This window comes from Lynx rufus, unplaced genomic scaffold, assembly GCF_022079265.1.
Source record: "Lynx rufus isolate CCGP_SWC_20201006 ecotype Redwood Valley unplaced genomic scaffold, mLynRuf1.p SCAF_12, whole genome shotgun sequence".
NCBI classification, from domain to species: Eukaryota; Metazoa; Chordata; class Mammalia; order Carnivora; family Felidae; genus Lynx; species Lynx rufus.
Window position 1 is genome coordinate 43253686 of NW_025814826.1, and position 25294 is coordinate 43278979.

The following is a 25294-nucleotide window of genomic DNA, read 5'->3' on the forward strand; positions in this document are numbered from 1 at the left end:
ATTTTTCCTCAATTTAAAGAGTGTGCTAAGGTTCTTTTGTAAAGTCAGCGGGAACTGTTTGGGTCAATCATAACATTTCAAGCCAAAGTAGAGAAAATACATATGTAATATAAAGTGTGTCCTATGAAATAATAGTAGTGATGCAATATGAAATAGCAGGATAACTAAGTTGAGGAGAACGCATTTGCTTCATTTTAAAGTATAGTAATATTAACAGAAGTTTCTCATAAGTTGAAAGGAATTTGGTCAGTTTTATAACTGACATTTTAATTTGACAAAAGATCAACGATAGAATCAAAGAAACTATGTTATTTTACAAATACTTTTATATGGTGACAAGCTGGTGGTTTAGAGTCCATAATATTTAAAATTGAATTTTATTTCTGTCATTATCTTACTGTATGACTTGAGAAAATGCTTAGCCTCTCTAGAAAGTACTAGATTTTTTTAAAGATTTTTTTTAAAGTTTATTTATTTTTGAGACAGAGTGAGAGAGTGCGCATGAGCAGAGGAGGGGCAGGTTCTGCATTGTCAGCGCGCAGCCTGACGCAGAGCTCCATCCCACAAACCATGAGATCAAGACCTGAGCCAAAATCAACCAATGGAGCCACCCAGGTGCCCCAATACTTGAAATTTTGATTTTGCCGGCTTCTGACAAGATATACCAGGAACTTCAATACATTACTAGTGGGAATATAAACGGGTATGGCTATTCTGAAGAACAGCTTAGATATAACTAGTCAAATCAAAAATGTTCTCTATACTAATGACCCAGCAGTTACACTTCTGAGTGCATTCCCAGAGTATTTTTTTTTTTTTATGTAGGAGAACTTAGATTTTCAGAGTAAAACGGTTATCACAGGGCTATCTGTGGTAGCAGGGAGTTGGAGGCAACGTAGGTATCTAGCAGTGGTCCTAGTGGAATAACATCGTATGAAACCACGCAGTATGTTAGTAGAAACACGCAAAGAGCTTTTTAAAAAAGAAATATTTCTGTTCTGGCCTCAACCTCAAAGATTCTCATCCAGTTGGTCTGGAAGGGCCTGGGGATACAAGATGTTTCACGTGCAGCCCAAGTTGGGAGTTTTGAACAAAGTTTAAAATCCTATTGCCAAGTGAAGTAAGTTTTAAAGGCAGAGAAACAAAATAATGCTCTATATTTCCTAAGGACACAAAAATAAAGGCTGTTACATACACACTTGAGCAGTCCCTTATGTGGGGAGATGCATGGGAATACCAAATGAGGATAAAAGAGAATTCAATATACATATATTCATATAAAAATACCTGCATCTGGACAAGAAAGGAGTCTTGAAGTCTTGCAATGAATTCTGATAACTGTTCCAGGAATAAGAAACATGATTAATTCAATCCTCTGCACCTAAGCTACAAATAATAACAACAACAACGGTGACAATATAAATTTAGAGAATAGGTCTAAAGTTAGTCTTTAAAATCTTTTCTAGTTGATTTTGTGCATTTTTCGCCTCTAGATAGCACTTTGGAATATATATTTTCATCTAGTTACAAAAGTTCTCTTTGCTTCACTCACTGCCTTTGCAGCTTGAGACACATTCTTTTGGCTGAGTCTCACCTCCTAAGTAAAAAATTAATAGATACAAAGGAATATGCCAAGACTCATGATTATTTCACGAAGAATAATTAAGAGAACAAACAATGATTGCTCTGGAGAAGGAAAGATTTGGTAATGGGCACTGAAACTATGATAAATGTTTTCTAATATTTGAAAGGCCTTCATCTGTCATATTCAAAAAAAGATGACACTTATTTTGTTTGGCACCAAATGCAACAACATGAATCACTAGATGGAAGTTATGGACATTTCAGTTCAACATAACAGAAGGCTTTTATTTAGAGTTGTCCAAACAGGGAAAGACCTGCCATTGAAAATTGTGAGTTTACAGTCACTAGAATGTTCAAAACTGGGATGATAGACGTTAGTCATATGTCAGTACGGCTCAAATAATGGTTCTCACTCAGAGTGATCGTAGCCTTCCTCTTTTTACTTCCTCCTGTACCCTTTTATTGGGTCCATGATAGGAAATGTATGTCATTTGTTTAGGTTCATAAATACCAAATAGATGATTTATAAAGAATCAGTTAAGCCTGTGATGCTAGTAGAGGAAAAGAACCTATCCATTGTATGAGTCATTTATTACTCTATTTCTATTCTGAAACGTCCATCAATTTCAATATAAGATAAACTACATCCCAGTAAAAGCAAATTTAGTGCACAAATGTAAAATATACCCTTCTCTGCAAATTTCTCTAGTTTTTTAAAATTTTTATCTGGATTCATATACAATTTTAAATTCCAAACAGAGCAAGTTTTATGTATAAAGAAGAAGTGATTCAATGCTTCTAGGAGGAAAATTATTTAAGGAATTGAATAATTAGAAACCAAAACAGTTTAAAGGACGTCAGTCAGGACATCTGAGTGTGACTAAGAGGAAACTTTGAGATCACCACGAAAGTTTTGGTCACTGAAATTTTAAAGCAAAACAGTCAACATCCAAATTGGAATTAGGAAAGTGTGAAATGAATAGAAGATCTAGGTCCATAGCTCAGCACTGTCCCTGACAAGTATTCTTTGCAAAATTCCTTGCAAAACTGTTTCTTTAATCTCTGAAACTCATTTTAACTCAATAAATATTTATTGAGTGAGTACTATGGGATGAATCCTGAATACACAGAACACAATTTTGGGGAGCTTAAAATCGTATAGTGGGGCTGCCTATGTAAATAAGCGTGTGAATGCAGGGCAATATAAATGAATAACCAAAGTAAACCCATTGTGAAGTTGCTGCAAAATGAAGAGGTTAATAGTATAGGGAGTGGATAAGGGGGAGGAATGCTGAATGTCACAATACCTACTTCAAAACTTTGGTGAAAGAATGAAAAGAGATAAAGCATGATGAAATAGCATGTACTATCTGTTCTTCTCACTCGATAGAAGGATCTCTGAATGTGTAATATTTGTCACACTCTTCTTTTTTATTCCCATTCCTACCACACCTGGTGTAGCTCTTAATCACTTCATATGTGGACTGAAATATAAATGTGTCTCTCTTGTGCCCTAAAGACTGGGGTATTTTCTTCAGAAAGCTAGTGTTAAATATTTCCTTCAAACAAGTAAATTAGTTTGGTGCCTGAGGGCAAGAGAATAATGGAAAATGAAGGATGATGAACTACCTTCTAAGACTGCCTGAAATTGAGTAAGACTGCAATTAAACAACGTAAGAAGACAAATCTAATAATTACTGGTAGAGCAATAAGTAAAAGTGAAAGACATTACAAGAGCGGGGAAAGAGACTTCCTTTAATGATAGGGCAACCAGAAAATATCCTAAGTTAAATATCTTGTAAAAATTGCCCAATCAACGACTCTGTTGGGACTTGATTAAAGAACGATTCCCTATTTTCTCCATTTTCTATGAAGATGGTAATGCCTACCTCAGAGAGTGACTGCAAGTTTCCAGCCGATGAGCCTAGTCAAGCACAGTGCTTGACATATAAGCATGACCTCATTAAACATTAGTTCATTTTCTTGGCCTCTACTTCTTTGTTTTTGTGAAGTTAATTATTGTATGCATGCGTGGTACTTCTGTCTATGAAGCAGAGGAAGAATGACATTATAAATTTAAGCAGTATAAACTCTGAGTGTAGAAAGTTCAAATTTTCTGGAGATTTTAACATACCATCCTTGAGGTAAAACTAGAGAGTCGAGTATTTAAGGAAAAGCTCATAGGGAAAAAAGGTGGGGGGGTGGGATTGAGGTGGAAGGTATAGTTGGAAAAGAAGATTCTGTATACTAGGAATATTTATCTGTTTAAAAGTGGTTCTAAATGGGCAAACCTGAGAATATTATAATTTTGGAAAGAAAACAAACAGCTTAATTATGTTGAAAAAAAGCATAACTAAAACCATGTTGATACTGTCTTACTAGCATGACCCTATCATGCATGGTAGAAAGCTTAGTACAGATATGTTCAGTATGTTGCTTTACATTAACAACATTCAGTCCTCTCAGTTTCCAGTGATAGAAGAGATGTCAGCAGTAAGAACTTTTGGGAGGTGGGTATATGAAGCCTCCCAGTTTCTGTGGTTTTCCATGATGGGTTCTGAAAGATTCCTTCTTTTCCTGGAATCAAGGGTTAGAGAATCAGAGTTATGGATGGTCACTCAACTACTTAATGTTTTTTTCTTGTGTTTCCCATCATTAAGTACTTTACAAGTGGCAGCAAGCCAAGAGCAAGCGTTTCGAACTTGGCAGCCCAAAAAGGGTTGAGATTGGAAAGAAAAAAGCAAAATTGCTAGGAAAGAAAATAACTTCAGTAACCTTATAAATAACCTAAGTGTATTGATTATCTGTATATTCAGGTCCCAGGGTGACAAATATAAATATATTATAAGTAAAATTAGATACAATTGCAGTATCTCTGTATAAGCCATAATCATATGAAGCAATTTATTTTTTTTCCCAAGCAACACATATGTTTTAATGGTATTTTATCTTTTTTATAAACTTCTCTCTTTACAGCACCCATCATAGTTTGTACTTATTTACTTTTTGTGTGATTATTTGCAAGTACCTATTTTCTTCAATAGGCTATTCTCTTGATGATCGTAGGAACTACGGTTGTTTGTTCTATAGTTGTACCTCCAGTGTCTAGCATACTAGAAAAGTGAATAAATTGTCATTCCTGTGTAGACTTTCTCTTTTCACTACTGTACTTTCACAGTATCTGCCCTTAACAAGGAGTTACATTATTCTAAAGGATGTTAGAAAAAGAATAGTGGTTTGATTGTATTGTATTTTGGTCTTATAAAAATAGGGTTAAGAGGCCGCCTCACACTCATTAGGATGGCTACTACAGAAAAATAATATGTGTTGAAGATGATGCAGAGAAATTGGAGTCCATGTGCACTCTTGGTGGGAATATAAAATGGTGCAGCCACTGTGGTAAATGATATGATGGCTCCTAAGAACATTAAACATAGAATTACCATATAATCCAGCAATTAAACTATAAGTATACACCCAAAAGAGTTGAAAACAGGATCCCAGAGATATATTTGTACATCCATGTTCATAGTAATATTATTCACAGTGGTGGGGCACCGGGTGGCTCAGTCAGTTAAGTGTCTGACTCTCGATCGCAGCTCAGGTCATAATCTCACAGTTCATGAGTTCGAACCCGTTGTTGGACTCTGCACTGACAGCTTGGAGCCTACTAGGGATTCTCTCCCTCCCCCTCTACCCCTCCCCCACTATGCACACATATGTGTTCTCTCTCTCAAAAGAGACATTAAAAAAAAAAACATATTAATCACAATAGCTAAAACAGAAGCAACCCAAGTGTTCATCCATACATAAATGGATAAGCAAAATCTGTTATATACACACAATGGGCTATTATTCAGCCTTAAAAAAGGAAGGAGATTCTGACAGGTTACAATATGGATGAACCTTGAGAACATTATGCTAAATGAAATAGGCTAGTGACAAAAAGACAAATCCTGTATGATTCCACTCATATGAGGTACCTAGAGTAGCCAAAATTAAAGAGACAAAAAGTGTCATGGTGGTTGTCAGTGGCTGTAGTGGAGGAGGGAATAGCGAGTTACTATTAATGGATAGAAGGTTTCATTTTTGCAAGATAAAGAGAGTTCTGGAGATGGAGGGTAGTGATGGCTGCACAACAAAATAAATGCAATTAAACCACAGAACTGTATGCTTAAAATGGTTAAATTGATAGATTTTATGTTATGTATATTTTACTATGATACAAATTAGGTTAAGGAAAATAATTTTTTATGCTATTATAAAATGAAGAAATTTACCAAGAATGTTCATCTCTGTCATGGTTACTGCCTGCCTTTTAAATAAAGGCATATGCTTTACTCCCAGGCACGTGGATTTCTTAGGCCACTATGAGGGGTTTTGGAGAAATATCAAACTGTATTATTGAAATAGAAGAAAGCCTAGAAGTCCTAAATTCTGTGTAAATGGCTTAGTCTACAGCTCATGTATTCTCAAGTGACTGAGGTATTTGTGTCCTGCTCACATTTTACCCATTAAAAGACTGGAGAGCCAAAGCATAAGAGACTGTTAAAAACTGAGAACAAACTGAGGGTTGATGGGGGGTGGGAGGGAGGGGCGGGTGGGTGATGGGTATTGAGGAGGGCACCTTTTGGGATGAGCACTGGGTGTTGTATGGAAACCAATTTGTCAATAAACTTCATATAAAAAAAAAAAAAGACTGGAAACATCTCAGAACCACCTATATCACCTGGGTTTTATCATATTTATTAGAATTCCTAATATGAATTATGATTTACAATGTGATATATCTAAAAAAATCTTTTAAAAGTATTTTAAGACTTTTTATATTTTTTAATCTTCACAAGCTTATTAAATATGACAAGTAACAGATTAGATAAGAATTGCACAAAGTAGTGTACAATATGAAAACATCTGTGATTATAGTATTTGGGCAAGCACCAAAATATTGAAATTCAATACTTAAAAGAAAAAGAAAGTAGTAGATCTCAGGGAAGAATGTATTTGGAACTTGGCACAAATACACCTTTTGAACAGAATCTAATGGTATCTATTAGATGCTTTCTGAAACAAAAATGAGCAAGAAAGTTAGGTGTGTTTGTTAGATTATATGAAATAGATTATTCTGAAATTTTATATCAGCTTTTAAAGAACTAAAGACAGGTAAGTGAGACACTAATCTTAGGTACCAGAAGTCAGTAATCAAGATAAATTAGAATTCAATATTTAAAGTATAAAAATTAGTGTAATAAATCCGTGATGAGCAAGATATCAAATTTGAAATAAAGACAAGGCCAATGCTCTTTATTTCCCTCCCCTTTTATCTTCTTTGACTCCAACATGGCTGGGCACAACAGTAAGGTTTTGTTTTAGACTGTCTTTATAAGGATGTTTGTAGAACAAAGAGCAATAGAAAATAAAGATAGGGTCTCCCTCAGGAGCAGAGGGGAGATTTCCTGACAAAGATAATAAAAATACCATGTCTCTTTGGGGCAAAATGTTGAGCAGGTTTGCTAGAATTCTGCATTTAAGATATTGAGGTTCCCTAAATTTGGGGTTCCTCAACTGTGACACAAACTCACTGCATATATAGTACCTGCCTGTACTGTTTCCCACTGCCTTGTGGTATTCAGAAGACGATTCGTGCAAGGAAAAGTGATTTATGTCTAACTATGAAGCTCATGGTGTCTACTCTGCTTTGATTAATAAAGATTTTGGGGAACCTGGGTGGCTCAGTGGGTTAAGCATCTGACTTCGGCTCGGGTCATGATCTCACCATTCGTGGGTTCGAGTCCCACTTCTGGCTCTGTGCCGACCGCTCAGAGCCTGGAGCCTGCTTCGGATTCTGTGTCTCCCTCTCTCTCTCTCTGTCCCTCCCCTGCTCACGCTCTGTCTGTCTCTGTCTCTCGACAATAAATAAATGTTAAAAAATAAAAAAATGAAAAAAAATCTTAGTCTCTAACCCAGGAAACTTTTGTCTTCTGCCAGTGTATGTGACACTGTGGCAGGCTAACTTGTTAGCTTTCAAGAAAGGGAAAATCTTAAAACCTTCATGGTTGTTGACATTTTTTAAATCTTTTCAATTTCTTCAAAGGTAAATAAAAATCTGGGAAATTTATCTGTGCTATAATATGGTACAGTTTTCATACGATACAGTTTGCTTATGCCAAAATAATTAACTTTTTAAACAGCTTTATATATTGTTAATATGTTAATGTCCTTAGATGTATTTTCTTCAAGAACTTTACACTAAATACATTAGAAATTGATGGAGTTGAAGAAAACACTGGTGCATTTCAAATGCTTTCTAAGCTCGCATTCAGCATTTCAGAAATAGATGCTCAAAATGCAGAGGTAGTTAAATTTGCAGAAGATGAGATATGTATTATAAGCACAGCTCTGTGAATACATAACTTCCCTATGCTGAATTTAAATCTAATTTTGTGACAGCTGTAAAAATGGCTACCTCGTCCAGAAACGCAAAGAAATCAAATTTATGCTATTCTCTGAAAAGTTACAATGCTAAATAAAGCATTGTTCTGAATCTGAAACCATAACATTTCTGCCTCTAGTGAGATTCCTGGGAAAATGCAATTCTTTAGAATATATTTATAAATCACTTTTCATGATGAAGACTTTTGAAATAATTTCCAAACATAAGTAGTAGGGAAAGGAGGGGTGGAACTTCACACAAAATGTATTTGTTCATAAACATCCAGGGCAGAAAAAATATACTGCTATCACCACTAAGTGTGCTGAAATTATAACTGAGTAAGTCAGGTTTGTACTAAACTTACATGATGCCAACATTTCTAGACCAAAAAAAAAAAGAAAGAAAGAAAAAAAAATGGGGAAAAACTAAAAAGCAGTCAGCAGATGTCACCAGAAAGAAAGACTGACATCACTGATTCTATAAATGAGCAGAGGGGCATTAACAAGACACAGAAATATTTGTGAACCACATGCATGATAAGGAAGGTATTTCTTCCATAGGTTGTTTCTGGCCTTATAATTTTACTTTTATAAAATGATGAAAGGGAACATAAAATACATTGAATTCCATCACTTGAGTTGACTCTAAGCTCACAGTTTCACACACAATTGAAACAGGAAGTGATATTTCATTCTTTCAAAAGTCAATGAGCCAATCCCTGCAATACCTGCAAACCTAAGCTTAAGGGTCTGTATAACCACCCATTTTGGACACAGCATGTATTATTTTGATGAGAAATCATTTTAGTTATAAATATGTGCATATATAAAATGTATGTATATATATAAATATATATACATAAATTTTAATGGGCACACTTGATTAAAAAAACTCATAATGGATAAAATGTTTCTGAAATTTGAAGTAATAGTCTTTATTTTTACCACATTTAGGAATGAAAAGAATGATGGAGGAAAATAAAGAAGATGGTGCCAGGTGGCCTCTGAAAATGTATAAGATTTTCTAAACAGTTGCCCTATTATTCAAGTGTCTTTAAGATCTCTTAGCCTATTAGCCAATATCAATGGTTATTTTTAGCTAAGAAAAGGGGGCACCCTTGTTAGGAACTCCAGATATAATACCTGTTTCTTAAAGCCATATGGTATATATTTGAATGTTTACAAATATTCTATTTCTTCTGGCCTTGTGGCAGGTATGTATTTCTCTACCACTTTCGAAATATTTACCATCATGGTACTTGTTTGGGCCAACAAAGTAAAAAGGGAAATCCCCTGGGGCATCTCCTTACCCAAATGTTGCAAATACTGCATGGCTATCTTGTTTTGTTTTTGTTTGTTTTATGTTTTTGTTTTGTTGTTGTTGTTTGTGTTTTGTTTTGTTCTTTTTCCTGCCATAGCAGTTATGGAAAATGGTCCTAAGATGTGGCCTCTACAACCTTGGATTAGCTAGTGACTACGGTAAGCAAAGCTCACCAATACTTGCACTGGCGTTCATTTTACAAAGATACTGAAAGTGTAGGGTTATTGGCTATTGCACTGTGACCTAGCCTGTTCTAACTGATATAAGCCATATTAGTCAAATTTTATATATTAAATAAGATGAAAAAACTCTCATGACTTCTTAATGATTCTCAAGTCTTTAGTTTTTTCTTTCTCCTAAACTGTAGTCACTTGATTTCAAACATCTCCAATCAGTTCATTATAATATCTCTATTGAACTGAATTATCCATGAGGGTAGAAGGAGTTAACCCATATTTAATTTAGAAAAGTCAATAAAACAGACTGAGGTTCTCATTAAATGATAAACTACTCTTCACTAATAATTTGCTCCTACAAAATAATAGAAAATACATTTAAAGGTCACTTGACTAATGATGTGGGATATAAATTGACAGCATTATGCTCAAATGACAGAAAACAATGAAAGTGTCCTCTGCCCACCATTTCTGCTTGCTGCTATATCAATGAAAACTTCACCTCCTAATCAAAACACTGGTGCTCAGCAAAGACAACACTAAAAAAGCCGCGTATTAGAGACTGGAGAAATGATGGTCATTCACCCGTTTGTAAATAATTATGAGAGTGATATCTTGATTTTTTTGAAAACACAAATTGATAGAATAAGTATTCTTTAAAGTAATAGAGTCAAATACTTTAAAGTGTTCATCCATGTTATTTGGTAAGAAGTTTTGGGGCGCCTGGGTGGCTCAGTAGGTTGGGCGTCGGACTTCGGCTCAGGTCATGATCTCACAGCTTGTAAGTTCGAGCCCCATGTCAGCTCTGTGCTGACAGCTCAGAGCCTGGAGCCTGCTTCAGATTCTGTGCCTCCCTCTCTCTCTTCCCCAACCCACTCACATTCTATCTCTCTCTCAAAAATAAACATTAAAAATTTTTTTTAAAAAAGTTTTACTGGGAAATAATTTAGGAAATCTTAATTTATAATAACATGAGAATTAATCTTACTCAGTTTTTCTCCTATAAACATTCAGAAAAGACTCAGTAAGGTTGGTTAACATAGTCTTCAATAACAAATTGCTCACTGAGGCATATTAGATAATTTCCATTAATTCAGCCAGAAGAGTGCAAGTGATGGTAATATGTTTTTAAATGTTGGATCCAATAAATGTAAATGGCTAAAACACAAAGTTTTCAGTCATATAGCAATGATTTAAGTGTTTTCACATTTTCTCTTTCCTACTTTTTCTTTATTCCTTCTCCATCTTTAATTGCATTTTTAATCCCTGGCCCATACATGGATTATATGTTAAAAGTGTTTTAAACTAGAAAGAATTCTAAATTTTGATAGTTGTTAGAAGAATGTCATTGTATTGAATGAAACTAACTTTCTCTGGATCTTGGGTATAAATAGCATATAAAAATCAACTATAACTTATATATTTTGTTCATATAATTTTAAACTTAGCTAAACTTTACAAGGATTCAGGGAGGCAAATTATTCATTCCTGTACAACTGAACGTCTTCCCTTGGAAATTACTGGGAAGGGAGGAAATCATACAAATGTCCCCATGAAATAATCTACCCATGTGTGCCACATAACATCCTAGAAATTCTTGATCTTAAAAGAAATCAAGTGCAGTATGATTTAAGAATAACATGCTCTGTTCAGAGCATAGATGTTGAAGTAAAATAGACCGTATAGTGAAGATAACTAAATTTTAAAGATGGCCTTTCTGATCAAATGTTCCAGGGCTAACTGTAGCATGTCCCTAACTAAACATTTACTAGTTACTAAGCTAGATATCAACAGCAACTCAAGTTTTTTGCTGCTAATGGAAATTTTAGCCTATCTTCTGAGCATTTACAGATGCCCTAGAGGATAAATCCTGATTTGTCTAAGTCAGTGATGGTGGATTCACTCCAGGATAGTCCACCATTCAATAATCAGAGTATTGCACATAGGAAAACCTAACCATTGTTGCAAAATTACACAGGTTCTTAAATATTACCAATATATTATAGAAAATGTTACTAGTTTACTAAGTTTTGATCCCTATTCCAATGGGAACTTTGGCAAGTTTTTTAACCTCCATTTGCCTCAGTGGATACTTGAAATGAGATAGTGAATAATTGGTATATTTTCATAAAGGTAAAATGAGATCATTTGTATACTATAATGCTTAGAATTATCCTTAGAACATGATAATTAATTCATAAATATTAGCTGTGTTATTCTTATTGAGATGGTGGCACAGACTGAATGTATGAGTCCCCCCAAATTTAACATGTGGAAATTTACTAGTGTCTTAATCCCTTAATCTGAGACTTCCCAGCCACCAGCACTGTGAGAAATAAAGTTATGTTATTTATAAGCCACCCAGTCTATGATATTTTGTTACAGCATCCTGAACAGATAAGACAGATGTCAGATAGAAACTTCTCTCAACTATCTTCCACATCTGTGCAAATTTTGCGTGTGTGCAAAATGGAGGACACAAACTTTTTGCCTATTGCTGATGGTCTCTCATTTATGAAGGATAATTTTACATACAGCACTTACCATATCTTGTCAAAAAAACACCACATGCTTGCCATCTCACTTTCAAATATATTTAATGACTTACACCTGCCTAGAGGATAAGTTTCTAACTCTTTAGACTTAAAAATGCTCCAAAAGATGATTTCAACCAAAGTTCTCCGTTGAAATTGTAATCTCTCCTCTCTACATCTGTCTTCACCAGCCAAAGTCAACTCGTTTTTAGTTTCCCCAATTGATGTGTTTGTTACATTACCACAGCTATAAACATTCACATGACTATGTACATTATATATGACTAAGTACATTTGTTCCCTAGCCCTAGAAAGTGCTTTCTCTATTTTTACCAACTGAAACAACTTGAAAACTCAGAAAAGTGTTTGCTGGAGAGCAAAGGAACAAGAAAAGACTATTATTAATAAATGCTCAGTTGAAATGAGTAATGAAGTTCAGATGAAATGAGAGGAATAAGAGAGTAGCTCAACAGAGTAGGTTATATAGAATTAAGGCTGTGTAGTTGGTTAGACTTAACTTAATAAAAAGTGTTAAGCATTTACATTGGCTACATTTAAAGAAAAAGTGGAAAGAAAAAGTTTTGTAATTGAGACAGTGGGGAAGAAACTATAATACAGAAGGTAAGAAAATTATATTGGAGCAAAATTGCTTGAATTCAAATCCTAGCTCTGACTTGTACTAGCTATGCATCCTTGAGAATTTTCCTCAATTGCATCATGCTTCAGAACCCCATCTATACAATGGAGATTCAGATAGTATTCACTGGGCAAAACTTAAGAAGATTAAGTGGGTTATTATATGTAGAAGATTTCAAAACTATTTTTGACCCAAAGAAAGTGTTCATCATTATGAGATAAAAAGGAAATACAATATATTACCATATCATCAGTAATTTTTCAAGTCTCCATCAATATTAATCTATCACCAAGACAAAATCCTCAACCGCCTCTGAAATTCTGACATATTATTTGTACCTTTCTTGGGAGATGCAGACGCATGGGCTGTCTATACTACACTATGAAGTTATTTATGTGTACTGCCTAAGCACTATCAGCTCTTTAAAATCAGCAACTGTTGTGTATATCTTCTCCATCATTGTCCATCAATAGTTATTTGGTTTTCTTTAATTTAATTTTTAACATTTAGTCATTTTTTGAGAGACAGAGCATGAGTGGGGGAGGCACAGAGAGAGGGAGACACAGAATCTTAATCAGGCTCCAGGCTCTGAGCTGTCAGCACATAGCCTGATGTGGGGCTCGAACCCACGGACTGTGAGATCATGACCTGAGCCAAAGTTAGATGCCCAACCTACTGAGCCACCCAGGTGCCCCCATCAATAGTTATTTGTTAAGTGAATATAAATACAAACCTGTTATATCTCCTTTAATATGAAAATATATTGTTATAATTTTCACATCTTATTGTCAACACGCAACTGTCAGATTCTATGTTTTGAGTGAAACTTGGGGACATAGCAGTAACATGCCCAATATTTTTATTGAGGCATGATATTTGTAATGTGATGATTTTCTAAATATGCAATTAAATTGAAAATAATTTCATCTCCATTGCTTAGAATCATTTTTTTTGTAGATACAAAAATTCAGTATCAATACTGATTTTAGAAAGGGTTATGAGAAATGTAGTAATATATTTTCAGAAAATCTGGAGTAATTGATACAGTATTTATAAATAAGTAGTTACATATTAATGCTAAGCATGAAGTCTTCATAAACTAAAAATGCTGAATTTCCTTTTAACAGTGAATTTTCTCTATAAAATGTATAAATGCAAAAACTAACTTAGTTTAGAAATTAAGCACCTATTTAATGACTGAATTTAAAGAAAATTAAGATCATATTAAGGCAGAAATATCATGTTTTTGGTTCTGCTCTCCGAGGCCAAATTCCAAATTTACAAAGTAACAAAGAGATTCAAATTTTGAAAATAAGAAAAAATTGGGGTCAGAACTAAATCAAGATAGATTTATAAATCACCAATCTTGGACGTGACATCAGGCATGTGTGTTTTGATTATTCTGATCCTATAAATACAGTCTTTGCTCTTTTCAGTAGCCAAGCCTTGTTTTATATCAATAAGAAGATGTGATGCAACCCAGGAAAGTTCTTTCTCTGAGTTCAAATTTACAGATACTGTAAAGGAAATAGGTCATTAAATTCTACTGTACTTTCCTTATGATGTACTGCATAAGTTTTTACACTACTTTGCAAGTTTGGTTTTCCTTCATAAATTGTTTGCTTTTACTTGGTGAGATGATGAACTAATCATGTTTTCCCAAATTTGTTTAGATACCCAGATAGATTAAAACAAAACTTAATGCTGATTCTGACAAATATATAATAATACAGAACATGATTTCTGTGTATTAACCTTACTCTTGGTTCCATTTCACTCTTCTGTTATTTTCTCTTAACATGACTATCATTATTTGCATTTAATTCATTTTGTTTGCTATGTGTATCATGTTTTTAATTCTGCATGAATTGATTTTTTTAACGTTTATTTATTTCGAGAAAGTGCATGCACATGGGTACACAGGGGAGGGGCAAAGAGACAGGGAGAAAGAGAGAATCCCAAGCAGGTTCCACTCTGTTAGCACAGAGCCCGATGCAAGGCTTGATCCCATGAACCATGAGAATATGACCTGAGCCGAAAACAAGAGTTGGACTCTTAACCGACTGAGCCACTCAGGTGCTGCTGCATCAATTATTTTTAATTAGTTAAAAGTTAAACACAAATATATATACACAATCTTAATATTTTAACAGTTTGAATGCTATGGTAACCTCCAACACAAGGAGCACTAAATAAGAGAAAATTGCTTTGGTCAATACACAAGGAATAGGTGACATAAATATGAAAATAACAAAAACGAGACAAAATACTTTCAAGGCTCCCTCAAAATTTAAGATACTCAATACCAGTTTTACATACTTAAGATTTAGATAGTAAAAATAAAATCATGTCTGTTCTGTTGAGTCAGATTTATATTTAGGAAACACCTAAGGAAAGTGACTTTAGATGGATTTTAGGTTTCGAGCACATTAAGCAATAGACTCTGAAGGTCTTAAAGTCTGAGCTGTTTGATTTTGTCCTCCATTATTGACCACATGGAAGACCTTTCATCATTGAATGACTCAACCATACACACTCTTAACATAACTTACTAAGACAGTGAGTGACTGATAAAACTGTACAGGGGACACAGAACCTAAGACCAAAAATGTGTGAAGAGTCCTTCCAGAATGATTTCATAAAAATTCTCATTACTGGGCTTTCTTAGCCCAAAACACAGGGACTTTTCATATAAAGCTGGTCCACTAAAATGTGTCCTATGGCATTATTCAATGTCTTGGTGGGCTTCCATTCCCCTTCCTTCTTCATCCAAAATTATTTTACCTCAACTTTAGAGTAGTGACTTTACAAAGAGCAACAGAATTCCAAATGACCGTCACTGTGGTTTACAGAGTTTAAATCGTAGCAGGAAGTTATATGAGTACTTTTCAAGGTTCTTATGCATTGAACAGTCTATTTCACCACAGGAAATTCTGAAGCTGTCAATATATTTTTGGCTAAGCATGATCCATCATTTTTTCTTGAAGTCATGTCACATATAATCATGTGAATGCTCTGTAGACACCAAAATAATATAATTTTTCTATCCTTCCACATGTTTTGAAATGTAGGTTAGTGTTAGAAATGAATGTTGCTTAACTTTTTTTTAATTGTTTTTATTTTTTATTTTTTTAAAGTTTTTATTTATTTACTTTTTTAAATTTTTTCAAGATTTTATTTAAATTCTAGGTAACATGTATGGAAAGATTAGCATCTGACATAGAATTTAGTGATTAATCACCTACGTATAACACCCAGGGCTCATAATAACAGGTGCTCTCCTTAATACCCATCACCCATTTAGCCCATCCCTGACCCACCTCTTTCAGTTTGTTCTCTATAGTTAAGAGTCTCTGATGGGTTGTTTCCCTCTTTCTCTCCCTTTTCTCCCTTTCTGCTATGTTCATCTGTTTTGTTTCTTAAATTCCACATCTGAGTGAAATCATATGATAGTTGTCTTTCTCTGACTTATTTTTCTTAGCATAATACACTCTAGCTCTATCCATGTCTTTGCACGTGCACACGCGTGCACACACACACACACCAAAAAAACAAATAGCCCAATTAAAAATGGGCAGAAGACATGAATAGACATTTTTCATAAAAAGACATATAGATGGCTCAACATCACTGATCATCAGGGAAATACAAATCAAAATTACAATGAGATATCAACTCACACCTGTCAGAATGGTTAAAATCAACAACACAAGAAACAACAGGTGTTGACTAGCATGTAGGCAAGGGAGAACCCTCCTGCAGTGTTGGTGGGAAAGCAAACTGCTGCAGCCACTGTAGCAAACAGCATGGAGTTTCCTCAAAAAGTTAAAAATAGAACTACCCTACAATCCAGAAAGTGTACCACTAAGTATTTACCCAAAGAATACAAAAATACTCATTTAAAGGGATATATTCATCCTGATGTTTGTAGCAGCATTATCTACAACAGCCAAATTATGGAAATAGCCCAAGTGTTCATCAACTGATGAACGGAAAAAGAAGGTGTCGTGTGTGTGTATGTATGTGTAAATATACATACATACACACACACGACACCTTCTTTTTTGCATACACATATATACACATGGCACATTACTCAACCAAAAAAGAATGAAATCTTTCCATTTCCAATGGCATGGATGGAGCTAGACAGTATTATCCTAAGCAAAATAAGTCAGTCAGAGAAAGACAAATACCATATGATTTCACTCATATGTGGGATTTAAGAAACAAAACAAGCAAGCAATGGGGGGAAAAAAGAGTGAGAGGCAAACCAAGAAACAATTAACTCTTAACTATAGAGAACTGATAGTTTCCAGAGGGGAGGTTGGTGGGGTGGATGAGTTAAACAGGTGATGGGAATTAAGGAGTGCACTGGTAGTGATAAGCATCGGGTGTTCTATAGAATTGTTGAATCACTGTATTGTACACCTAAAACTAATATTATACTGTGTTAACTAACTGGAATTTAAATAAAACCTTAAAAAAATAAAATAAAAGAATTTTTATTTTGGGAACAATATTATGAAGCTATTTGTTGTAGTTATATCAAAATATAAAATTTATTCAAATAATTTAGATCTTTCACTTAGAAACAATACTTTATATTATCAAAACAAGTAAACAAAAACTCCAAGTAAACAAAGTTCCATAGAAGTGTAAGACTCAAAGTTATACCAAATAGGCATAAGAACCCAAAGACTCAGTCACCTCAAAATGAAACTCACTTGTCTTTGATTTTCAAACTACACAGTGTTGGCATTTTTCTAAGAATTGTACAGAAAGAGAAAGAAATGGAAATCACTCCAATCAGGAAAAAGAACCAAACCTCTGCAATTAATAATATGTTATCATAACCTATAATCCAAAAAAACATAGATCTAATGGCTGTGCCTTTGTCGTCAAAGAAAATGGATTATTTTCTACTAAGAATGGCAGATGAAGAAACAAAAAACTTGTATAATTGAATAAAGCCACAAAAATGTTTGAGTTATCTTATGCAGGATGGAAAAAAGGGAAAAATAAACAGCTTCCTGAACGGAGAAAGACACAACATATTAATATCAAATGGGGAAAAATAATGTGTGAGTTGAATGCTAAAGTCGTGGCTATTAGTTGCATCAGCAGGGGACAGGACAATTATATCGTAAGAATAGGAGCGCTGATTTTCTTCTCTAAATATCACACACACTGAAGGCCACCACCTATTGCTTACACAAGAATGCCATTCTATCTTTTCGAGGTCACCAAATAGATCATTTTCCAAATAAAAGATCCTGTATTCAATAGACTATGAGTGTCATGGGGACTGGGGCTGTTTCATCCATCACTGCACTTAGCAGTGTAGCCTGTGAATAATGACTTCTTAATACATATCAGTTTAGTTATCGAATATACTTCAAATGTGAGAACTCCCAGAAATGAATGACTCAGAAATGTGGTTACCCTCGAGAAACGTACTTTCACCACTGATGTATATTGCTTGCTAATACCAACCTAATTTTTTAGGCTAATGTGGAGCTTAAAATTCCCTTTAACCATTATATCTCTGATAAAAAATTAACTCCACTGTCTATATGGTCCTATAGAAGATAGCTATATCCAATCTCTGGTGCTATCAGTTTTCAAATACCTGTTTTGATGATGATGATAGAAATACTACTTAACAGATGAGAAAAATACAATCTGAAAAACTAAATATCTAAAGTTTCTATATCATCTCAGTGGCAGAGAGGTAAAGGAAACCAAGACTTTTATTAGTCCAGAGTCCCCTCGTTACAGATTTTTTATTCTGTTATCCTAAAAAGTATTTTCCATTACGTCAGAGCGATAGACACATGTTTAACTGTCAACATATATTTCTAAATATATTGAACACATATATAACACAAGTGATAGCAATTGTGTCTATATTATTGTTTAAATTACTTTTTCTTATGTATTTGAAACCAACTTGCAAGTGTTGAGTAACTTCTATGTGCTAGGCATCACACAAGTATTTTAAAATATTACCTCATTTAAACTAATCTCTAACATTCATAGTCTCCTAAAATGTAAAAAGACTCGATTTCTGACATAAGAAACAACACACTCAGGTAATACGTGGCAGGAAGGCCAATCAGCTCACAGATCTTATACCCTCAAAGACAAATCATGTGTCCTTTGCTCCATCAAGCTGGATACTTTAATCAGGACACTTTCAGCATTTTATCACACAAAAGGACTTTTCAGAACAAGATTACAACACAGAAGTGGGTGATTGAGTGCTGGCCTGATTGTTGATGGAACAGCCTACATTTTCCAGGGAGAGATGAATCAGCAAGTGACCTGGACACTTGCAGATTCTTCCTCGTGAACTGAGTGTCTTTGTGGTAATAATATAAACCCATTACCAAATTATACATGCTTAAATTGTTTATTAAAAGGCATACTGAAAATGTTTTTCTCGTTACTGTCAAATACAGCAGTTCGCATAAAGAGACCAGACCCCTTTATGTGAAAGGACAGCAAGACACGGTGGCCAAATCATGTTGCTCAGGTAACATGACAAGTCTGCTCACTATGTCTGCTAAAACAGTTCCTGAGATAATATTTTAAAATAACATCTTTTGGGGGGTGCCTGGGTGACTCAGGCAGTTAAATGTCTGACTCAGTTTTGGCTCAGGTCATGATCTCAATTCATGAGTTCAAGCCCCACGTTGAGCTCTTCCTGACAGTGCGGATGGAACCTGCTTGGGATTCTCTCTCACCCTCTCTCACTGCTCCTCCCTGCTGGTACGCCCAGACACTCTTTTTCTCTCTCTCAAAATAAATGAATAAATATTAAAAAGAGAGGAGAGGAGAGGAGAGGAGAGGAGAGGAGAGGAGAGGAGAGGAGAGGAGAGGAGAGGAGAGAAACATTTTCTTGCCAAAAAACAAAATAAAACAAAAAACCAACCATCTTTGCAAATTGACTAAATCCAACCATAAAAACCCCAGTTCTCAAAAAGAATACTTAATACATGGTGTGGCCCATTACATTTTGATGTTCAACAGTGAGTTTGATTTCTTTTTTTCTTTTGCACAGAACAGTTTATCACTAATACTGTTCTTTCTATGATTCAGGGTGTTACACCAAAACATTCTCTCCTTTGGGAATAGATTTAAGATAAAAGAACACAATTTAATAGGTTTTCTTTATCAAATATTTAAAAAGGGAACTACAGACTTCAGCTTCAAAAGAAAAAATGTTAGAAAGTAATGTTATAGAGAATTAAAAAAAAGAAACAAAAACACTGGACTCTCTTTTGATCTAGCACAGAAAATTTCACATTAAAAAATATTTTGGGGGTACCCGTGTGGCTCAGTTGGTTAATCATCTGACTCTTGATTTTGGCTCACATCATGATCTCACAGTTTGTGACTTCAAGCCCCACAGGGGGCTCTGTACTGACAGCAGGAGCCTGCTTGGGATTCTCTTTCCCTCTCCCTCTTCCCCTCCCCCACTTGCATGCTCTTTTTAAAAAAAAGAACATATTTATACTTTTTCAATTTGCAGCTTTGACACTGAGTCATTTATCTGTTTTGTTCCAGATTCAATAAAATATTTTCAAGTTTTCATTTGTAATTATTTTTGTACTTTGGTTTTATCAATAACCAGATCTGTTATTAATGTATTTACTGAATACTGAGTGCTGAATATCATATCTCAGCATTTATACATGCAGAAGAGTGTAATCAGGGTATATACATAGAATAATTGTCATTTTTTATTCTCTAATGCCTTTTTGAGATGGTTTCCAGAGTACTGAGAAAGGGAACATATAAACACAATGAACATCCTTCCACTGGCCTCAAGAGTATGTTCTTCACAAGCATTACTTCTTTTCAACATTATCTACTAGTTTTTTTGTTTTTTTTGTTTTTTTTCTGGGGGTGGGGGAGGCTCGGCTGTTTGATTTACTTCTAATCTTTTTTTTTAAATTTTTTTTTCAACGTTTTTATTTATTTTTGGGACAGAGAGAGACAGAGCATGAATTGGGGAGGGGCAGAGAGAGAGGGAGACACAGAATCGGAAACAGGCTCCAGGCTCTGAGCCATCAGCCCAGAGCCCGATGCGGGGCTCGAACTCACGGACCGCGAGATCGTGACCTGGCTGAAGTCGGACGCTTAACCGACTGCGCCACCCAGGCGCCCCTTATTTACTTCTAATCTTGATCAGAATTCACTATTTTTTTTGGAAGGCTTTTGGTACAATTTGCATATAGAAAACATCAGGCCAAACTTTCCTTCCTCTTTCCCTGTCTCCAGCTATTACCTCTAAATGCTCTTCCCAGTTCCATGCTTTGGTAATGCATTTTTGATCCAGAATTGTTGATGAAGGTTTTAAGTAGGAGAATAAAGTTATGTATGTTCTGACAAAACAAACTGATGCTCTTTTTTCAGTCACCTGTTTTCTTTACCACATTGTAGTATAAGACAGTCTTATTCCAAAGAATAAAACTTGGAAGATCCTTTCACTTCTCATTGCTAACGTAGCTAATGGCAATTTCTTTTGCTTTGTCAGAAACAACAGTTTCGTCTTTAGCCCTTTTGCTTATCCATCCTGTCAGATATTTGTTTCAGGTCACATGACACCAACTGACTACATGACATCTACATCACTAACACAGAAGCCTTCCCCCCAAAGGATCTCACCTGTCGAATGAAAATAAACTCTGTCAACATTTGACAACATCATATCCCTTGATTGATCACTGCTTTTCCTGAAACCTCTATGGATTCTAAGATCTTTACTTTGGGCTATGAATACACTCAAACCATCAAGAAAATATAACACCTTTTCGTAAATAGAACATTCTTTTAAAAATTTTCTAATGAATCTAAAATTCATCCTGATACAATCTTAAATTTTCTGTGATTGATGACTTAAATCTTAATATGTTAATTCTTCCACCAAATGATTTGATGTTTTGTGGACTCACATTTAGGTTTATTTAAAACACTATAATTTATGTGTAACTTCTACAAACCCTTTTATTAGTTTGCCCTGGGGTAGGTATATCAAAATGCCATTCTGAATATAGGATATCGTCATGAATTTTAGAATGTTTAATACAGGAATAGCATATCCATTTCACTTTGTCTGCCAACTGCTCTTAATTAGTAAGGAATGTCGAGAGCACTGAGTTGAGAAGGACTCTGAGGCCACATCACAACTCACTGGGAATAAATGTCATAGAAATGTCTGTGAAAGGAGGGGGTGTGGAAAAGGCCTGTATGACAGGTATTTTCAATCCAGACTGACAGCACAAGAACCCACTTTCACTTTCAGCACCAACAGTTGGTTGTCTTTTTCAAATTCTAGCAGATGGTGTTGATAAAATCCACCCTGCCTGTGAACAAACACAAAAACCCTTGCACCATACCCTCTAGGTTGATGTGGCATCCGTTTTTTCTTAATTAAACTATCATTGTTAGGAAGCATCAGAAGAATTCTCTGAAAGCAAGGGTTTCGTCCAGGAGAGACACTATGTAAACTCCCAGGAAAGCAATAAACAGATCATTACAGGGTTATCAGCCCCCTGCAAAGTTATAAATTAAAGAATCAGTATGCTATCAAGTGGCAAAGAGCAGAGTAAGGAAGCCGTGGACTGAATAGTCTATGTTTTCTTTTGAACTGAATGACAACCACATGAAATTCAAATACTCAATGCCCCTATTCTTTAAGTTTAAAAAAATTTGCTTAATGGGAGATAAATTGCTCCTTAGAAAATTAGATCATGTGCTGTATGAAGTCTGACTTCATAGACTCTAGCTTTAGCCAGTGAATATTACTAACACGCCATAACTACTTTTAAGGCTAAAAAGGAAAATTATTGCCTCATTGAAAATGTTCTTGCTCTATATAGTTTTTATTTTTAGCTAGTCTTTTGTGAAATCTTCTCTTAAACTGCTGTCCCTACCTGAACTTTCTTCCACTCAACTGGGAGGAATTAAGCTCATCCTGATCAAGGTGCCTAACACATTCTACAGATTCTGATAGTAAAGCAATTATCACACATTATTGTAATTATCTGATGACATAATGATTAGACCCACTAGAACTGTATGCTTAAAGGCAAGACCTGTTTCTTACTCATCTTTTGATTTTCAATACACGAAATAATGCTTCACACAGGTAAGGCCCTAATAAATATATGAGTAAATGAGTAAATATAGTAATTGGTATTATTGTTAACGAGAAGAAAAGGTAAGCTTGTCAGATTGAAGTTGAGCAGGCAGAATTTCCAAAAACAGTGGGTGCCATTTTTTTGATAGATGAAAACCATAGAGGATAAAATGGAAGTCAAAGGAAACAGTAACCCTGAAGACACTTGGGGATGAGATACAGAGTACATACTCCGGGAAAACAAAACTGTCATAAATAGATAGAGGTACTGGTTTTAGGGTTAGACTTGGATATAAGGATAATTGATATTGTCAACCCACTTTTTGCTGACTGTGATTTTTTCTTTAGAGAGGAGATGGTAAGAAGTACTAAGGCAAAAGGGTAGATAGAGCCAGCACACATAGTAACTTGGTATGTATCCGGTTCCTTACATATGCTATCATATTAAACACTAACAGCACTGTGGTGTTGGTATTTCTATCTCTTCATCCAATTATAGCTAAAAAATAGTTTCCAAAAATAATAGAGTTTTCATTCAAAGGCTCTAGCCAATAAGGGAAAAACTAGTATTTAAACTTATATTTTTCTGGTTCCACAGGCTGGTATCTGAACTGAGATGAAAAAGGAGTCCCAAAATAGAAAGTCATATTCAGGAGTACTGGTGGTACTCCACTGAAATATCTTAAAATGCTTCTTGGTTTTAACTACCTTAATAAGTCCCTTTGATTTAGGAAGTTTTACACCTTAAAACAGTGACAATAGTCTTTTGACTGATTCAAATATAACTCCATTTCCCTTCTTATCATAAAAGTAATTTTGAAGAGAGATGCAAATTATGTTGGTGAAGTATCAAAAGGGTAACAAGCTTAGGCTTTGGAACCAAACAGAATGGGTTCCAATCCAGGATCTCCACCACACCCTAAATTGGGAGAAATTTGCCCGGATTCTAACATTTCTTCACATCTTATAAGCAGAGATTCCAACTGTCCTGCTCTTTTTACTAGACTATCTTTTCAAAGATATTTGCACAAGAAATAGTCTCAGAAGACAGTGTTTTCCACTGGAGTAAAGGGCAAGTTTGCTTATAAGCCTGGGGGGTAGAGATAGGGCCGCCCTCCAGAGCAAAGAGAAGACATGCTCATTATAAAGATTCAATTTTCCTAAGCTCATGGTTCTTCTCCTATAATACCGCTAACCATGTGTGCTGATACCCTACACTCTTCATATCAGTCTATGAGAATTAGAGCTTAGAGAACCAGCACAAATGTTTGTACTGTGGCTGCTGACACTCCTGCATATAATAAAATCTCCTTCGTTTCTGACTCAAGAGTTTGGTGTCTTCTATCAACACCCAAGAAACCGTAGCAGAGAAATTTGTGAGCTTGCAAGTCCGGTAAAATCTGACTCTATACTTCTGGGCATTGACTAACTGAATGACCTTGAGCAGTTATTTCAAAAGTTTTGCACTTTGGTTTTGTGCTGTAATGAAATTTAAAAGTGACTACACTTATAATTTTCTTAGTACACTCTAGTGATCAAATGGTATACTAAGTGTTCAAATAAATGGTAGCTAATAGTAGTCAGAGAAATAGCAATGGCCAAGGCAGCAGTATTAGAAGCAGCAGCAACAGAAGCAAAGATAGCTAACATTGAAAGAATGCTAATGTGTAGCAGATATTTTACTAAGTGGCAGGTATAGGTTTTCTTACCTAATCTTCACAACAAATGCAATAGGTGTTTCCTCTCTCTCTCTCTCTCTCCCTCTCCCTCTCCCTCTCACCGGTTAAGTGAGATAAATGAATCTCAAAGAGTTAATATGATTTGCCTGAAGTAACTCCCATGGTCATTGTCAAAGCAGGGATAAGAAGCTACCTGTGTCTGATTTTCAGGGATCTCTCCTACATGCACTTGCAGCCACATGTTGGAGAGGAAGCTACAAAGGAACTTAGATCAGAAGTTGGACATTCCTACCGCCCATTTGTAAAGGAAACGAATGCCAAAAAACAAAGATGAGTCACTTGTTTGTTAGAAAAAGATAGCCCACAGAAAACGATATAGGTCTCCAAAATTTCTGTGGGCAAGATTTATCCATGAATTCAGCTTCCACCAAATAGAACATGTTCTTTCAGGCACTGTATTTTGAAACTTTGTCCACATTAGAGGATTATTAGGTTTCCCCCATTATATAAATAATCTTTATCTGTATCCATTAAGAAAACAATATAGCATTCTTATGTCACAAATTCCCAAGCTAAGTCTTCCACCAGATATTTTTAAAAGATTCAAAGATTCAATCTATATTTCAAAATGTAAGCAAAATTATTACTTTTACAGACTAATTAAATTTCTAAACATCATAAACTTCATGTTTTCCTCATGTAAATATAAAGACACATATATACACAATGTATGCATAAATATGTATATAAATGTAGAGACGCACTGTTTCATTTCACAAGC

The 25294-nt window shown here is 35.0% G+C and overlaps 1 protein-coding gene across 2 annotated transcripts in view; it reads right to left on the minus strand.

The window, feature by feature from the left end:
- The window catches only part of CSMD3 (CUB and Sushi multiple domains 3), a 1257946-nt gene that overhangs the window by 924887 nt on the left and 307765 nt on the right, over positions 1-25294 (minus strand). The window lies entirely within an intron of this gene.